General features: G+C 48.4%; 1 long non-coding RNA gene across 1 annotated transcript; it reads right to left on the reverse strand.

Annotated features, from left to right (window-relative positions):
• Positions 1-974: 974 nt before the first annotated feature.
• Positions 975-18,464, reverse strand: LOC144289736 (uncharacterized). Its single transcript, XR_013357669.1, has 4 exons — positions 17,115-18,464; positions 13,810-14,021; positions 2,534-2,664; positions 975-2,015 (listed from the first exon to the last, which is right to left on the reverse strand). It is a non-coding gene; the product is annotated as an uncharacterized LOC144289736 (long non-coding RNA).
• Between the last annotated feature and the right edge of the window lie 57 nt (positions 18,465-18,521).

Genomic DNA, 18,521 nt, shown 5'->3' on the forward strand with positions numbered 1-18,521 from the left:
CATTTTGAGTCCCCAGCATCCCTGCCTTAGTTCGGGTCTCCCCAGGAGACTGCAAAGACTGGGACTTGACTATAGTAGTTAGTACGGAAGACAACTGTGGGGATCAGCAGCAGGAGAGTGTGCAAGTGAGACAGGGAGGACCCAGAAGCCAGTAGAGGCTGTGTTAAAGTCACTGTCACGGACGATTAAAGCCGAGTCCTGTGGGGGGGTCCCTAGGAGACCTCCGAGTTGTACCACTGAGGGAGGGGTGGGCAAGGAAGCTGGGTTGGATGGTTTTTCCATCCATTCCTATGTGCCATTGGTTGGGGGCAGATCCTGGGGGTATTAATTCCCCAACACTTTGGTCTTCTCTGAGCATGGGCAGAGCATGCTCTCCTCTCTAGTGGAAGCTCTCAGGGAGTCACAGGTGCTTCCACTAGGAGGCCATGGGTGTAGGAACAGTGAGTGCCAGGACTCATGGTTGGAGCCTGCCAGTGCTTGCCCCAACCTTCATTTTTAGGTTATGAGGTTCTGACCCAAGGCGTGCTCCCATAACCTAAACACTGTCACCTTCCAGCCACGGTGATGAGTTTGGGTCCCCAACTCAAGCTGGACCAATCACAGTCCTCCCTGGAACTTTCACTAGCACTATCGGGGAAGGAGATACTTGCTTTTGAGGTCAAGAGGACTATACGCCACCAAACGGTAGCTGGCAGCCGTCTTGCCCTGACAGTGGAGCAACTGCCCTGAGAATGAATGAAGCCAGCATAGAAGAAAGTAAAGTGAGGGAATGGAAACAGGCAGAGAGGGGCTGATGCTTATTGGTGACATTACTGAAATGTCTAGATCCAGCTGTGCCTGAAGCCAAAGCATTTCTGGGCTTTCTGATCTCAGACTGATTAATTCTGTTCTTGCCAAAGCAAATTTGGGTAGGGGCTCCATCATTTAAAAACAACAAGATTCTGATATGAGTAGACTCCTCTCCCCCAAGGGTATTATTTTTAAAATATTTTATTTATTCATTCATTCATGAGAGACACAGAGAAAGAGGCAGAGACAGAGGCAGAGGGAGAAGCAGGCTCCCTGCAGTGAGCCTGATGTGGGACTCAATCCCAGGACCCCAGGATCACTGCCTGAGCTAAAGGCAGACCCTCAATCCCTGAGCCACCCAGGTATCCCTCTCCCAAGGGTATGAATGCGGACTTGAGAAAGAGGAAAGAACTATTTCTTAGCGTAGAATCTTAGTTTCATGAGAAGACTTGCCCACAAGATATGATCTAGATAGAAGATAGAAAGAAGAAATGGAAGATAGAAATGGCCCTGAAGTGAGGCATAGCAGGAGCTTTTAGCAGACATCACAGGCCACAGATTTTAGAAGGACCCCTTCCCAGGTCCTATTCTTCTCAAAAGAAAACTTCATGGAGTGACATAATGGAAGCTCTTACGTTTGTCGTTTGAAGCTTTTCAATAATCATAAAGTAAATGAGCACGTCAGGGCTAGATTTCCAGGTAGCCATGCCACAGGAGTGTGCTATTGGAAAACTATTTTCACCAATATTTCATTCCATTTATTATTGAAGAATTCTCTGAGCTTGACTTTTTTACTATCAGTACCCATCTCCTAAAATTACTTCTGTGGCTGAGGCCTGTAGTTATATGCTTTTTTAGCCAGAGTTCTGAACTTTGCATAGAGTACAGATAATTTGCCCTTTGCAAGGTTCAAATAGTCACTGTGTAAGACCTCCCAGTGAGGAATGTTACCAGCCCCATTCCCATGTTAAACCCCTAACCCTCAATGAGATGCTATCTGGAGATGGGTCCTCTGGGTGGCAGTTAGATGGAGAAGAGGTCATGAGAGTGGAACCCTCATGATAGGATTCGTGTCCTTATAAGAAGACACACAGCTTGCTTGTTCTCTCTCTGCACATGTATGCAGAAAGAAGAGGTCAAAGGAGCACATCGAGAGATGACGGCAGTCCACAGGCCAGGAACCAAAATGGACAAGACCTTGATCTTGGACTTTCCAGATTCCAGAACTATGAGAAAACAAATTTCTTTTGTTGAAGCCACTGATTCTATAGTATTTTGTCATGGCAGCCTGAGCAGACTGAGACAGAGGGGAAGTGGATCTCACTGTAAGTGGAAAATGAGCCCGGGAGTAGGTGGCTTTTTGTCACCATCTCCAGGTCTACAGTCAGAGGTAGTGCTGCTCAGCACAGCCACATGGCCACAGTTGGTGGCTGCGGAGGGTGTGGGACCTGGAGATGTCTACCGTGGTTTCTCGACAGGATTGGTAAGGATATTTGGGGTGGGACAGTTCTTCGAGAGGGGCTGCTACATGCATTACAGGATGTTTAGCAAGCCTGGCCCTTGTCCACTAAATGCCAGTGGGGCCTCCCAGCCACGGGGACGAACAGAAGTACCTCCACACATTTCCAAACTCACCAAGGGGAAGGTAGTCCTGCGCCTAATTGCAACCAACTAGAACCGCCACGTTCTGAGCGTTTAGTCCTTGCTTTATTACCATTCTAATAGTTGGCGTGTTAAAGCTTACCCCGTGGTCAGGGCTGCCCAGGGAGTTGTAAGGGGAGAGCATGTCATTCCTTCCGTATTTGATGAGAAGGTGTCCTGGTGCTGTAAGATTTCCAGGGCTAATCAGAGGTAGTAACATCTGAAATCCAGGCCCTGGAGAGGCAAAATGGCATGTGTCCAATGGGTATGCAGTCAGTATTGTACCTTGACAAATTATTTCATTGATTTCTCGCTTCCAGACAGAAACATTAAACTTATGAGGAGTGTCACCTTTTTCCCTAGCTGGCCCTCTCTCATTTGTCTTCTGAGTCTGTGCTCTCAGAAATACCTTCCTTAATTAGTCTTGCTGCAACTTATACCACCTTCTCCTTGCCTGGGCATCCGTATCGTATTACGCTCAGAGACATTAGAACACACGGGGTCTACAGATTGATCTCTGGAGTTAGATTATAGGTTCGAGTCCTATCTCCGTCCTTATTAATCGTGAAACTGTTAGTTGTATAACTAACAGCAATATACTTTTTTCCTCCTGTCTATAAAACAGGGGTAGCAGTAATAGCTCCTATCTCAGGTTGTCGGGAGGGTAAAGTGAAATTCCTGGCATTTGAGGGATGAAGAAGCAACAGTTGCCCAAAAGTCTTCTTGCACAGAACATTCTGTGGCTTCACCAAGGTGCAAGATACTCTCAAAGTTCTCTGCCATTTTGGGGTTAAATTATTTAAAACTCCAGTTTAAAATGCAAATATTGGGAAACTCCTGGAGCACAGAGTTGTGTGTTATCTTTGTATCCTTTGCATGAACGCATGGAAGGTGGGCACCAATCGACTGTGGAGTGAGCAGTGTGTCCAAAGGCTTTCTTTGGCCATTGTGATGGTACCGATAATGGCAGCCCACCTCCACTGAGTACATACTGTCACGCTGAGCTCCAAGTGTTTTACATAGATATTGAGTTATTTAATCCTTATGAGGTAGACAGTTTTATCATTTCCATTTTTTCAGGGAGGAAACTGAAGCTGCAGAGAAATTGATTTGCCCACGTTCACACAGTCGGTAAATGTGACCTCAGAAAAAGACAGAGCAGCCTGGGAGGGAAGCAAAGCTCTGTCCTGAGAACCCTGGCCTGCTAACAGCTCCCCGGGGCCTGGGTGGGTGGGTGCTGAGTGGCAGAGTGGATGGTGGTGGTGGGTGGGTGGTGGCTTTCCTCCAAAGAGTGATCGCACAGGATGTCATCTGTTCTCAATTTCCACTCTGGTTGTCCTCCGTGGCAGTCCTCCAGCCCAACACACGTGCTCAGGCTGTTGGCCAGGAGCTAAATTTATTTGCAAGCTTTGGGTTCAAACAGGTACATAAATTGTATGTATACACCCTCATTCCTCAGTTTAGCCTGACACAGCTGAGTACCCATAAGGTTTTCACAGGCTATGTATTCCCAGGCCTAAGCCATCAACCCCGTCAGACGGCCTCCAGCTGGCCCCCCTTGCATTGCCCCCCAAGCACACACCAGGCACCTTGATGGCCAAAAACTGGCGCATTTCCACCCTCACCTCTAGTGAGGGCTTCCTGATATCCCAAGAACCTAGAACTCAGTCCAGCCTTCTGTCTGAACTCTGCTCAGCTTAGTCCTTATGTCCTGTTCTCTCACAGCCTGACCTCCTCTGATCCTTGTGATTCATCCCTCTCATGCTCCTTCAGGCTTTTCCATTGCTCCCAAATCAAAACCCACTCCATTCAAGGGATTTATTACTCTCTTTACCCTGGGGTTCTCGCCCATCTCTGTGGGCTCCCACCAACCTCCCTCCAGTGCCTCCCTGCATCTTCCTGACCTTCCTTAGTTTCTTATGAGTGAACAGGATATTTTGTTGTCGCCAAGTTGGGTGATCACTTTTCCTTCACTATGAGGGAATAGTCTTCCAGTGATGGACGACGAGCCTGTGTCCACCAATAGGCTTTGCTGGAGGGATCCCAGCAAACCGCTCATAGTGTAAATCACCTTCTTAGAAGTCTCGTCTACCATGGAGTCGGTTCCCACGTTTGTGTTTCCTTCAGTGCCATCAGGTGTATGGCTTTCAGAGGCTGTTTTAGGGAGGCCCACATGACAGAAATTTCAGATGCTCTTTCCACATTTGAGAAAAGACTCCATTCCCCCCAAACACAGGGCTTTTGGGTTTTTTGTTGGGGGGGTGGGGAAGGTTAGCCAAACAGCCTTGAGAGTAGGGCCTTAGTTTTGCATCTTCTGCAGAATTTGACATTTGTTGAACCGAATGGAAAGGGGTAAAGTCTGGTTAGGACATTTCAGAGGATAAGGAGGAGGACGTGCTAGCTAACATTGGTAGCAACCCTAACCCGCAGTGAGTGCTTTACAATACACGGCATCTGTTGATAATCCTCCAAACAATTCTCTGAGCACATATTTTTTATCCCCATTTTGTGAAGAAGAAAACAGACCCAGAAAGGGTGAGCAGGTTACCTCAGGCCACACAGCTCGTCTTGGGCAGTGGTAGCATCATAACTCAGGCTTTCCATTCCTTCTACGGTACTGACTTGCTGATTAAAGTCAGGCCATCGTTGTGTTTCAGCTTAGATAGATCCATTTGCTTTTCCCTGTTCCTACAAGACCCTGTTTTCCAAACCTCTAGTGAGGGCTTCCTGATATCCCAAGAACCTAGAACTCAGTCCAGTTTCAAATGTTGTCAGAATTCAGAAGTTTTGAAAGGCTGGTATCTACCCAGATTTTTTTTTTTTTTAATGGAATTCTGGTAGTAAGTAGTCAGTGTTTGGAATCCACTATCTGAACATTCAGGAGAGTGTCGGAAACGTAGCTGAATAATTTACTGAAGTTTCGTTCACATGTGCCTGCATTATGAAATTCCAGTCCTTTTGCTTTTTCAATCATGGGAAATATTTGGGGTTGAGCTATATCTAAGAGGGAGCATTTCTTTCTTTATTCAAAGGAGTTTAATTTTTTTGTTAAATACTGAAATACATTGAGGGGGCCTTACTTGCTGCAGATATGGAAATGGGACCACTTGGGTTATATGTTACCAGTTGCCAATCTCGCACGCGCTTCCACAATCTGTCTCCTTTCAAAGTATGACAGTTGGCAGAAATTCTCCAGCATATGAGACTGTGATTGTTTCCCGACATTAAAAATCAGCCTTCAGATCATTGTTCCCACATCTCTAGCCCCGTCCTCCGCTTGCCTCTTGCACACAGCTGTAGCTCACCGGCATCCTCGGGCACGGAGGAGACCCCCTCGGGTGTGCACACTGGGGGCATCGGGTTTGATGCTCTCTACCTTCGCTCTGGGGTGGCTAACGGCTGCCATCCCCTCATGTAGAGAATCCATCAGCTGCCTGGAGAAGGCAATGAAGCATGTGAGACCCAGGAACTAACTCTATTTCCTAGCAACCGGGGAAAACCATTTCTCCTCTGTCAGCAGGAATGCTCAGATTTATGTAAGCTACAAACGCCCGTTATCACTATAATAAACCATATATTTGCAGGCGGTATTTACAGCCAGCTAATCGTGGCACTCCATCCTGGCAGCCCCCGGCTTGAGGGCTTCCTATCTGGAGCCCCCCAAAATACGATTAGGTGGATGCTGAGTACTAATTTAGTTAACAGCAGTGCCTGACAAAGCTACTAACCGCCTAATTATGAAGGAAGATTACTGATACCATTAATTGAATGGTTGTAAAACTCTGGTAAAGTCAGATGGTAGTAAAGTCCATTTTCAATTTACTAGGCTATTAAAAGTATTTCCGGCTATAAAATAAACAGACACAAAGCATACTAAACAGGCTAATATGGAAACATAAAAAGAGAAGGGAGAAGCTTGTCGTAGCAATTAGTGGTCGTGATTAGCTGTGCCACAGACCCGGTGGTGGAAATTAAAGATTAATTTATGACAGCGCTCTGGCGAGGGAGATCTGCTGGTGACTGTTCGGCCTACAGGTGGGCCGGGCACTTGTCGTTTCGGTTGCCAAAAAAAATCATCTCTGACTTAGGCAGTGCTTCAGGCTTCTGTGAGACTGTTTGTTAACCTATAACTGAAAGCTGCTTCATTGATACAGTCCCTCCTTTGGAGCCTCCGTTTCCCTACAGGACTGAGCTGGTTTAGGGGCATTGCAGCTGTAGGAGACCCTAAGGGGACCTGTTCCAACATCACATCCTAGCAGCCGGGATCCTTACTGATCCTTAAATACAGTTCATCTGTTCATGGTGTTCCTACCTGGACACACCTCTCCACTCGCTCTTGGGGAAACTCTTCTGGTTTCCACATTTTGGAGAGTTCTTTTAGAGAACCTGGTCTCACTTGCCATTCATCCCCACTGCCTCTTCTTGTATTTTTAGTTGACCCAGCTGGTAGGTTCCTAGGGAGCTCAATAAAGGTATGTGGTCTAAGGGAAGGGAAAGCATTCCAGGGCCGTGAAGCATGTCACATCTTGGTCAGTTTCACCTAGAAGGTGTGGGAAAGTTGAGAAGAGGTTACGTAAGAACCAGTTACTATGCACAAATAACAGGAATGACGTTTGGTGTGGAATTTTGTTATCAAAACATCTTTCATGTTCTGATGTCCAGAAGCAGTGATCAAATAAGCTGTTATAATAATAATGCGTATTACGCCACTCTTGCTACTGAGGAGATCGAAGCTCAGATAGGAGCGCTGACCTCTTTCCAGGTCCCAAAGTCAGCAAATGACAGAGCTAGGAATAGAAGCCATGTCTCTGGCCCAGGCTCGATGAGTCGAACACAGGAACTCCTTTGGGGGTTAGTATTGGCCTAAAACCCTACAAATGCACTAAAGTACTTATTTGCAATATGAATGCAGATAAGAATGCACCGTTGGGGCGGGGGGGACTCCTTAGACTCCATTTTGAGAATGATGTGTGACATGTAGCTTCATCCAATGAAGTGAAGACGTTATGCTCCAGCAGAGCTTGGGTGCATTACCTTTTTTCCAGCTTCTTGGATTGGACAATTGGGGATTGCTTCACCAAAATTTAGCCACCCCATCACTTTCTTGTTTCTCCAGCCTAGATCTGAGCTACTCAGAGTGTGGTCCCTGAGCCAGCAACATCAGCACTCCCCAGAGCAAGGAAGAAATGTAAATTCATGGGCCCTACCCCAGATGGGCTGAATCAGAATCTGTTCCCTAACAAGACCTCAGGTGTTTTCTGGGGGTGTTTAATGCACAGTAAAGCTTGAAGAATGCCTCTCCAAATGTTTCTTCCTAAATTATCCCAGAGTAAGAATCATCTGAGGTATTTGCTGAACACATAGCCTCCTTGGCCCCTGTCTGGAGCTTCCCCACAGCAATGGGTCTAGATGGGTCCTTGGGCTATGTGGGTAATGCTTTCAGGGGTTCCTTTCCCTGAACAGAAGTCAGGGTTCTCTGCTGTAACCCTGTGGTTCTCAGTCCCAACTGTCCATTAGGATTACTTGGCAAGCTTTTCAAAAATACTGAAGCCAGGAATGTACTGAGAGCAATTCCACTCCATTGGGTGGAGGTGGAGCCCAGGTACTTTCCCTGATGAAAGAAAGTGATTCTGATGTAAAACCAGTGTTCATAGCCACTGTCTCAGTCATTGGTTCTCAAAAATGTGGTCCATAGACCAGTTGGATAAACATGACCTGGGAACTTGTTAGAAATGCAAATTTGGGGGGCTACCTCCCAGACCTACTGATTCAGAAACTCTGGAGGTGGGCCCAGTTTTATGTGTTTTTTAATAAGTTATCCAGACAAGACTGGCTACATAATTTGTGGGGCCCAATGCCGAAGGAAAACACAGGGTCCCTTGTTCAGAAATTAAGAATTTCAAGGAGGTGTCAGCAAAGCATTGAATAAAACATGGAGTCCTCTAAGCACCCATGAAGTCAGCACTGCTTCCAAGTGATTCTGATGCATGCTAAAGTTTCAGAACCACTTGTCCAGATTTTTCTCTAGGTTCAAGCTTGTGTCCAGGGGTGATTCTCAGGACTTAGCATCCATTGTCCCTGGAGTAATGATAATAACAGTACTATTCACTGATCATTTGTGAGATACCAGGTTTGGCACTTCCCACACATTATTTCATTCAAATCTCAACACAACCCCGGGAAGCAGGTTCTGTTATCTTCGTTCCCCTTGTACAGATGGGAAAACTGAGGGCCAAGGCCAGTCGCCATTGGTTGGTTGACTGTGTTGAATATCAACTGCATATCCCCTCCTTACAATTCTTCTTGCTACAGTAATTGTCAGCCCTGAGGCCATCTTTACTCATAACTCTCTAGGTGAGGACAGATTGGAAGAGGAGGGTCTGAAAAGCTTTGCTCTCATAGGATATAAAAGTCTATAATCACAAGTCTTCTACTTAATGTTTTACCAATAGGGAGCTAGAGGCTAAGACAAGGGACAGAGCTAGTTAGTTAGTGACAGTCAGGATTTGAATCCAGAATCTTCTGATCTCGAGTTCCTCCTACTGTTTGAGGCTGCCAGAGTCCTACACACTCATTTACAGGACAGATAATGTTCCTCTTCTGGTAGTTCTGAAAGAGAGGGGAAGAGTAACAAGCCAAGGAAAGAAATGACATCTTCAGAGGGCTAGAAAAAGTGAGCAAGGAACAGCAAAATACTCTAGAGAAGACTTGATTAGAAGAGAGAGGACACTAAAGTGAAATTGTCCCATCGTTGTCAGCTGGGCATCCCTGAGCAAATGATTTCACCTGAGTCTGATTGTTCTCAGATAATAGGAGTATAATAACTACCCACCTTTATTGGGTTATTGTGAAAATTCAATGAGACCATGGTTTAAAAGAGCCAAAGTGTTTAATATAGTATGTGCTCCATAAAAGATGGCCACTTGTGTTATCACTGGGGTAGCCTTTGCTCCAGGCCATGGGATTGTGAAGGAAAAGTCTTTGCTCTACCCCTCTCCCCATTCCTTCCACCCGCTCCCCCCCCCCCCCCCATATCTGCCTTCCTTACAGTGGTGTTAAGTAAATAAGAAAATTCTGGACTATTTCAGGTTCTGTCCCAACTCCACCACTGTCACTTAGACTTTGGACTTGTCTATCCCCTGTTCTAGGTCTTGGTTTCCTCAGCTGATAGTAACAGGCTTGGACCAGTGACCTATGAGGCTCTAAGATGCCCTGCTGGCCTCTGAGCATCACAGGATCCATTTGCACTTGAAGCCTTGTTCCTGAGCACATGGTCTCTTGATAAACACTTGAAAGCTGAGAAGGGAGAGATTCCAGAGGCAGGTGGGATTAAGGTTTGAATCTGGTCTCACCCAGCTATTTACTGGAAGAAGTGTGGGAAAGTGGAAAGTCCTCCCTCTACATGCTGAGCCTCAGTGGCCTGGCTTCAAAGGTTTTCCTGGCATTTCCACGAAGACCATGAGGATCCCTGACTTTCCATGAGCCCCAGAGCTGAATTCTGACTACCATAAATTATGGTGCAGCTCAATTCATTCCTGTCTCCCTTTTGCCCATTGGATCCCCCAGGAAGCCAACTCCGAGCTGCCATTGGTGAGCAGGAGGCAACGTCTGTGGAAGAGAAGGGGAAAGGAGGGGTGGGAAGAAAAGGGGAGAGGAGGAGGGAGGAGAACCAGGCAAAGGGAGAAGTGGAGCTGCAATGCTGTCACGAAGAAGTCCTCAGCCACCTCTGCAGGGTATCTTCCCCTGGGAGTTCCCCTCAGAGTCATCTGAGTTGGAGCTGGAGTGGGGGGGGGTGTTGGGCTCTGACGCCCCCTTGTCTGTCAGTCGTTAGAAGCAGCCCCCATGGAAGGGGACAGGCTTTGGAGAGGAGGCAGCTCTGACTGGCTGCCTCCTTCCTTAAGGGGTATTTGGATAGCTCCGTGCCATGTCCACTACTCCTTTTTCCAATTGGTGCGCCTTGGAAATGCAGACCTCCTAATCTTAGTCTTTGCAAGTGCTAATTGGGTGGAGGCTCTAGAGTCTCTAGTTTTTCACCAATTTGTTCTTTTCCTCTTGAAAATAGGTCGTAGGCACCTGGGTGACTCAGCAGCTGAGTGTCTGCCTTTGGCTCAGGTCGTAATCCCAGGGTCCTGGGATCTAGTCACACATCAGGCTCCCTATGGGGAGCCTGTTTCTCCCTCTGCCTATGTCTCTACCTCTCTATCTATATCTCTCCTGAATAAATAAATAAAATCTTCAAAAAAAAAAAAAGTCACACTGGGAGTCAAAGCTGGCTGAGAGTTCAAGCAGAGGGAGTGATATGGGATGATCTTGTCCCAATACTGACACTAAGAGCCCTTAGTTGCTATCAGTTACTGAATACTAACTATATTCAGGCTGAGGATGACTCTCATTTTCTTTAAGGTCCTTTCACAGATCTAGTGTGGTGCTGTGAGCGCTGACTCTGCACCCAGTGGTGCTAAGAGCAGCCCAGTCAGGAGCGCCTGGCCTGGGAAAGGCCAGAGAGGCTTGTTCTGGAGAGAGCAGCTACAAGGCCTTTTGTTTCCCACATCTTGTGTGTAACAACCAAAGCTCTGCTCAGTAGCATCCGTAATGGTGGAGATGAGGTTGTGTGTGTGTGTAAATATCAACCTTTGACCGGCCTCATGAATATTAGAAGTGTGCTGTCTTTGGTGAAACTAAAGCCGATACATGGATCGGCTCAGGTCCCTTAGAGGCATGCACGTGTTTTCATGAACAGGGTATAAGAATTCAGGGAGGTCTGTAAAGTTGGCCCCAAGATAATCACGAGGCACAATCACTAAATGCCTCTGTAAATGTTCATGCCGAGGGGGTGGTTGTGACAAAAGAGGTCTTGTGAACTGTTTCATGCTTGCTTGTTAATAAAATAATCGTTGATAACTTTTCTTCTGTGTGGCAGAGTCCATCTCTTTAAAACACAGAAAAGAGTCCTATGTGCCATCGCTCGCCCTGGTCACCTCCAGCTTCCTCAGCAGCTGCTCCCTGTAAATCCGTGAAAGAGCATGGGGGCTGTCCCTCGACCACATTCTCTCTGGTCCACTGGCACCTGGGCATTAGGCCAGCCACCGTCTGCGTGTACTTCATTTAATACCCATGGCAACACGAGGAGGTAGGCGCTATTGTTTATATCCACTTGATTAGTGAGAAAACCAGAGCTCAGAGCGATGCACTACCCCCATCCGAGGTCCTCACAACAGACCGAAGTGGGATGTGGATCCCTGCTTGTTTGTTTCCCAAGCCTGCTGCCTGCCAGAGGGTTGTCTGGGGCGGCAGGAGGGAAAATGAAGTGGGCCTCGTGCTGTTCAGCTGGTCCTTCTGATCCCCTGTCACTGTGTGCTACAGTAATATTAGGGAAGTGGCCATTCTTGCACATCTGGGTGACTCATTTCTAAAGGATTTTGGCCAGCTCATGGGTCTTGAATTTCACCTCAGCCATGAGAGCTTACTTCTAAGATTTTATCAAGCAGATCAAAAGGCCAATATTTTCACCTGAATGAACGAATGAATTTGAAAAAGCTCATTTCTGACTCTGTAAAAACCAAGGCCTGTATCTGCCTATGGCTCCATCATGAGCCATCCATGTGACCCTGAGCCAGTTCCTTTAACCTTTCCGTATTAATTTACTTCCTTAAAAAAAAAAAAAAAAGATTTTATTTATTCATGAGAGACACACAGAGAGAGGCAGAGACATAGACAGAGGGAGGAGAAGCAGTTTCCATGTGGGGATCCTGATGCGAGACTCAATCCCAGGACCCCAGGACCAAGTGTCTGAGTCAAAGGCAGAAACTTAATCACTGAGCCACCAGGTGCCCCTTAGTTTACTTCTTCCAAAATGGAAATCATCCCTCCTGCCAATTTATGTCTGTGATTTGGGTGTGTGTATGTTTTAAGAAATATAAAGTAGGACCCTAAGATGATGGAACTCATCGTGAGAATGCTCAAAACTGGCAAAAATATCCATAGAGGATGCATCTGCTGTCCAGAAAAGAGCATCAGGAAGTGTGGGCTTTCTGAGCCTTTTCAGGAGTAGAACTGGCCTGTGGCCTGATAGAAAGAGCTTTGGAATCAGCCTGTCCTGGTGTCAAAGACGATGGCAGCACCATCCCTCACCCCGCCATCCCCTTGGCACTCACCATTGCCATGTGTCCCCTATCTGGAGCTTTCTCTGGCCACTGGAGTATGCTCAGCTTATAGACAGGCATGGCTGGGTATGCCTAGGGATGATGCCCCTGACAGCAGCCCCGACCAAAGAGGAATGGGGGTTGGTGGATAAACACCCGTGTCCTCGTCCCGGAAGCATGTGCTCCATAGTCTTCCTGTGGTCTCCGGCTGGCCTGAGCCCTAATCGCCCACAGAGATACCCTAGGCACTAATGCATTCCCTTGGCTTTCTTCTCTGTTTCATCTCTTCATTCCTTTCCCGTGTTCCCTGGGACCACCTTGCAGATGAACTCTTTGCTCTCAGATACTGATTTCAGGGTCTGCTTTTATGGAACCAAGATCCCTGGTTCAGATCCCTTCTCTGCCACTGACCAGTTCTTCGTCTTTGGGCAAATTACTGCAGCATCCTCACCTAGAATAGGGAGATGGCGAACAGAGAACACATCTCACAAGACGGTTGTCAGGATTCCAGAAAATATCCTGTGTAAATGGTTTAGAACAGCATCTGGCATATGGCAGGCGCTCAGTCAATGCTACCACTGTTGTTTTTTATTATTGTAATTATTCGTATTATAATTGATAGCTCCTGAGATTCCCTTGGCCAAGTCTAAATCCATTCTGAGCGCTCTAAGCCCTCAAACCTCCGACTTACTCTGGCTGAGTCTCCCTGGTTATTACAGGGCATCTAATTCATGTATTCATTTAACATATCTTTAGCAAATGTTGACTTAACACCTATTATGTTGAAGACACAGTGCTACGGTGGATATAAAGAATAAGATGAGGTCACTGTCTCCAAGGAGATAAGACATATCCACACATAGTTCCGGTCTAAGATAAATTGTGATATGTGCTCTAGTCTACCTGCCAATAAAGCAGAAAGTGAGTCGAGAGGAAAGTGAGGATCACTCTATCTGGTGGAGGAGGAAGTGGTATTGGAGGTAGATTTTGAAAGTTGGGTAGAATTTCAACAGAGGAGAAGGAGGAGAGAGAATGTGGTAAAAGGAGGAGTCTGGCATTCTGAAGAGAGCTCGTCCGTTTACAGAAGCACCAGTTGATGGATGAGTCCTCTTAGCTGAGGGGACAGCAGATTCTCATGATAATAATAATAATAGTAATAGTACCTTTCACTTACATAGTACTTACCATGTGCCAGGAACTACTGTAGATGTGCTATACATGTTAACTCAATCCTTACCTTCAAGGTCAGTTCATTGTACAGATAAGGAAACTGAGGCACAGAAGAGTCTAGCGTCTTGCCCAAGCTCACTCAGATGCTACGTGGAAGGCTGGCATACAAATCCGGGCGGTTTGGCCGCAGGGTTCACACTGTGCACTACATCTCAAGAATGACACCTCTTCAGAACTTTAAGGGAATGTGTTGCCGGGATGTTGACAATGGAGTACAGCCTGTGAAAGAAAACCCCAGAGCCCCATAGAAGAGGTCTCCAAGGGATCAGAGGGCTCTGAAAGTTGCAGTTACCCTGACAACGCTCGGCTCAGGCCAGCCACACCCCCAGGCTCACTCTCACTGGTTCCCAGCCCTGGCTTTGCCCCTGCACAGAGTCCCCTTTCCCCTCGGGGCCTGCGGGGAAGTATCCATGGCTTGCGGTGGGTGGCTGCGGTTTGGCACTTGGGACCCATGTGTAAGAGGAGCTCCCTGGGGCAGAGGCATGTGTTTGTCTCCAGAACTCAAGCCCCAGAGAGCCTCAAATAGGTGGTAACATCACTGGCTTGATCCAAATCCAAACAGGGCAGGGTTTTCCTGTTTGTTTGTTTGTTTGTTTTTCCTCCAGCAGGGAGAGGAAAGAATGTGCCCCGGGCTGCTAATTGGATAGCGAAGTGACCGATTTATTATTTTCTTATCCATGCTGAGCAGAGCTATAGGAAATCTCTGGGGCGAGGAAGGACACGGTGGGGAGTCTCTGGGTCTCTTGGAGATGGAGTTCACAGTTAGGACCAAAGCTGCCAGCTGACATGTTTTCTTTGGCCTGCCCAGCATTTAAAAAATGTTTTTAAATAGATGCTGACATTTTAAAACGGGGGAGATTATACATGAAATCCTGCATTCCTGGCCGTATTGAGAAACTGGAAGATCTGGGCTCAGATCCCCCAAGGTAACAGTCTGGGCTGCAGAGCTGGGTCTGCCCCTTTCTGCAGATGGCCGGGATCCCCACCACCAGTTTCACTCAGCAGCATTAGCTCTGTGGCCCCCTCCACATCGGAGCCTGTGACCCCAGAAGGAAGAGAAGGTGTCCTCCTAGGACACCGACCCATCTCAGGACAGGCACTACCGTGCAGTTGTGGTTCAGCAAGCAGACCAACAGCCAAGGCATCCTGCGAGAGGTGCTTCTGGAGTCAGTTTAATGGCAGATTAAGTTGCCCATTACGAAGCCATTAGAACACAGCGTGATGCATCACTGGGTAAACGAGAGGGGCTGAAGTCAGAGACAGGTTCCTGGAGCGCTCCAGCCAATTTACTTCTGCTTCCCCCCACCCCCACCCCCACCCCTAGGCAGATGAGAGTAGAGACTGTAAATCACTCGCTATGCAATGGCTCATCATAAAGGATATGGAGAGAAATTAGGGGAGGCAAAAGAAGGAAAAGCAGTGATGAACAAGGCAGGGTTGTTACGGCGTGATTGAAGACAGCAAGACGGTGCCTGTGAAGCTGCTGGAAATCCAACTTGGGCTTCCGGCCTGATTTTGGCCATCCTGCACTAACTGGGAAAGCCACCATCCAGGCTACTGCTTTGCCCCAGAAGGCCCGGGGCTGGGGGTGGGGTGGGGGGGTAGAGCTAGGGGTGAATACGTGGCTGGAGAACTTCCCGAGACAGTGCCTGATGGTGCCAACTACATGGAATGTGAAGTCACTCAGGAGTCTCTTAATCCCGCTTCTGTTGCTTTGGGCTGTGTGACTTTGGATAAGTTACATAACCTCTCTGAGTCACATTTTCCTCATCTCTTGGATGAAGTAAACATCCTAAATGCAAAAGGTGGTGCTGGAAGTCATTGTAGGCACTCGCCAGGTGATGCTCTCTTCAATGTAATATAAAAGCTATAAATTGGATGATCCCTAAATAAAGGTAGAGTTCATGACCCCCTAGCTCAGGTGGCACAGTCAGTTGCACAGGGACGTCACTGGCAGGTTCCCTTTTGTTCCTCCTGAGGAATGGAGGGAAGGCTTTCCCCGTGCGGGGTTCTCGGAGTGTCCCAAGCAGCCACACAGGCTTTCCATGAGGCTCAGGTAGGCAGTTTTGAATGGGAGAGCTCCGTGGAAGAGGAAGCTGCCCTCAGATCACTGTGCTGCTCCAGGACTCCCCAGCACTGGGCAGGAACAGCCCCCATCCAAGCTTGTTCTCTCCCCTCTCCCCCTGCTCAGGGCCCTGGGATGCTGACCCCAGCAGCGCCTTGCTCTTTGTCTTTGTTTGGGCTTCCGCCAAAGCAGAGCCTTAGATGAGGACTTGAGGACTGCTGGTTTCTCAAGAGCTCAAGTGAACGGGGAGCTGCCATTCAGATCCCCCTTCAAGGAAGGACTGGTGGCCTGGGCAGGGCAGTCAGCTCCTTCAGAATCTGCCCCAGCTGCAGAGAGAGCAGCTCTAGTGCCTGAGGTCAGGCCCTCCCTTCTGGGGGCTGCTAGCATCCCCTCTGCTCCCACAGCCTGAAGGGGTGGACATGGAGAGGCCTGGCCATGCAGCCCCAGGGGGGCTCGCCCCAAATTCCCTGAAGCTTTGTTGGTCCTGCACCGCACCTCACCTTTTCCCTCTACCCAGGGCTCCTTCCTTCTCTAGGTTTCCTAATAAACATCTTGCCCAAAAATGCGGCCCAAGAGTCTGCCTCTAGAGAATGCAGGCCGTGGTAGGGTGGTCTCCGGACTCAGGAGAAAAGGCAGCAGGGAAGGCAGGAAAGGCAATGTAAGGGTGTGTTGTCAAAGCCAAAGGTGCTGCTAGGACCCCGAGAATGGGCCAAGACCTCCTGGCATTTGTCCACGAGCTGCCCACGGCCCCACATTCCTGGGTGTCGCCGTGGACTGGCTGAGAGGGCTCCCCACCTTCTGGGAGGACCCCGAGCGGAGAGTGGGTGCACTGGAAATGGGATGCTGTCAGCATGAGTCTGAGCTTTATGACGCATCTCACTGCAGCTGGGGCTGAAGTCAGCAGAGGGTGTGGGGTGGGGGGGCATGGCATGGGACACCCCAAACATGTTAGGCGTGGCTTCCAGGGCCCAGTGGAAGCCCCAGCAGGAGTTCAGAGTGAGGAGGGGCCCGTGATTTCTCCCCTGTTCCTTGCTGCCTCCACAGCAGCACTCAGGCAGAAACTCTGATCCCACAGCCCCGGGGTGCCAGCTTGTCCCACAGCCCCGGGGTGCCAGCTCGTCCTGGGATGGATCAGAAACCCCAGACCCCTCACCCCTTCTGGCTGAGGAACAAGGGCCTCCCTGGATTGCTGGTCTCGGGGTATCTGCCCCCCCCCCCCTTACTGCTTCCTTTCGCCCTGCCCTCACCTCTGTCCATGGTCTCCTCAGGAAAGGGTCTTCGGCTGGATGCTCTGGGGACCCTGACTGACACGATGGACCAGGCCACCTCTCGAGGACGACACAGCCTTGTCTCTGAGTGACCCTCCGGGCCCCGTGAGCCCCCAGCCGCAGCTCCTCGTCTCTCCTCCCTCCCTCCCTGCCAGTGTGGGTCTCCCCAGAGCGTCTGCTCACTTTTGAATCTCTTTCTTGTAGATAAATTTATGTCCTCCTCCTTCACGGCTTTGCCTTTTGATTCGGAGGAGGAAAAAAAACCCATTTCTATAAAGCTATTAAATGTTTTCCTTTCACAGACACCAGTTTTGTACATCAGAAGCGCGTTGCCTTTCATGACTATTGAATTCTCGGAAATGGGCTTCAAGTGCCTATTTCAGGAGTTAAAATCTGAACATCAGCTCTTTTTCCCTCTGTGCATTCCTGCCACGCAATCCTAATCCTCTCCGTGATGGATCCCTCTGGCTGGGTAGAAGGAGGATCATTTAAAGGAAATGTGAGAAAGGAAGGAGTACTCCATTTCAAGAGATTTTTCTCCCAGTAGTTATTTTCCACAGGTGAGAGGCAGTGAGACTGGCAGCAGATTTTTTCAGTGAATATATAACCACTCCTCCACCCTGGGTCCCCAACACACGCATTCTCCAGGAACGCTGGAACACCCTGTGAGCGCATTCATTCAGCACATGCTGAGTGCCTACTGCATGCCAAGCAGCCAGGTCCTGAGAACGAGGCATGCGATTCCTTGCCCCTGCCATGGAGTCTATATCTAGGCTGCGTGTTAGAGATGAATCCAGTGATTCACACAATGTCACGTTGCAGTTTTCTCTTTGCACTTGCTCTTCCGTCTGCCTGGAATGCTTTCCCCTTGGGTACGCACGTGGCTTGCTCCACATCTCCAGGGGTTTTCTGCAATCCTCACTCTTCCCGGAGGACCTCCGGCCACCCAGCATTCTTGCTCTCTTTTCTCTTTTGTTTCCTTGTTGATGGTCAGTCTCTGACAGAAAATAAGCCCCGTGAGAGTAGAGATTTCTCTCTCTCTTTCTTTTAAAGTCTTTTTTTTTTTTTTTTTTGTTCTCTTTAGTAATCTCAGAGCTGAGAAGAGTACACGGCACATGGTAGGTGCTCAGACAATGCTTACTGAATGAGTGAACTGTACCAAGTACTAATAAGTGTGGGGCTCACAAGGACTGGAAAAGGAAGGCTCCTGGGTGGAGATGCCGATGGGGCTAATCTAAGAAGATCCGGAGCAGTAACCAGGCCTCAAGGGGAAGGGACTGATTACAGGCAGGAAGCCCGAGCTTGGGCGGAGGCCGGGGACAAATGGGAGCTGAGGGGCTTCAGGAACTAAAAGGAGTTCAGTGAGGTCAAAATGGGATGGAATTG

This window comes from Canis aureus, chromosome 19 (genome assembly GCF_053574225.1).
Source record: "Canis aureus isolate CA01 chromosome 19, VMU_Caureus_v.1.0, whole genome shotgun sequence".
Classification (NCBI taxonomy): domain Eukaryota; kingdom Metazoa; phylum Chordata; class Mammalia; order Carnivora; family Canidae; genus Canis; species Canis aureus.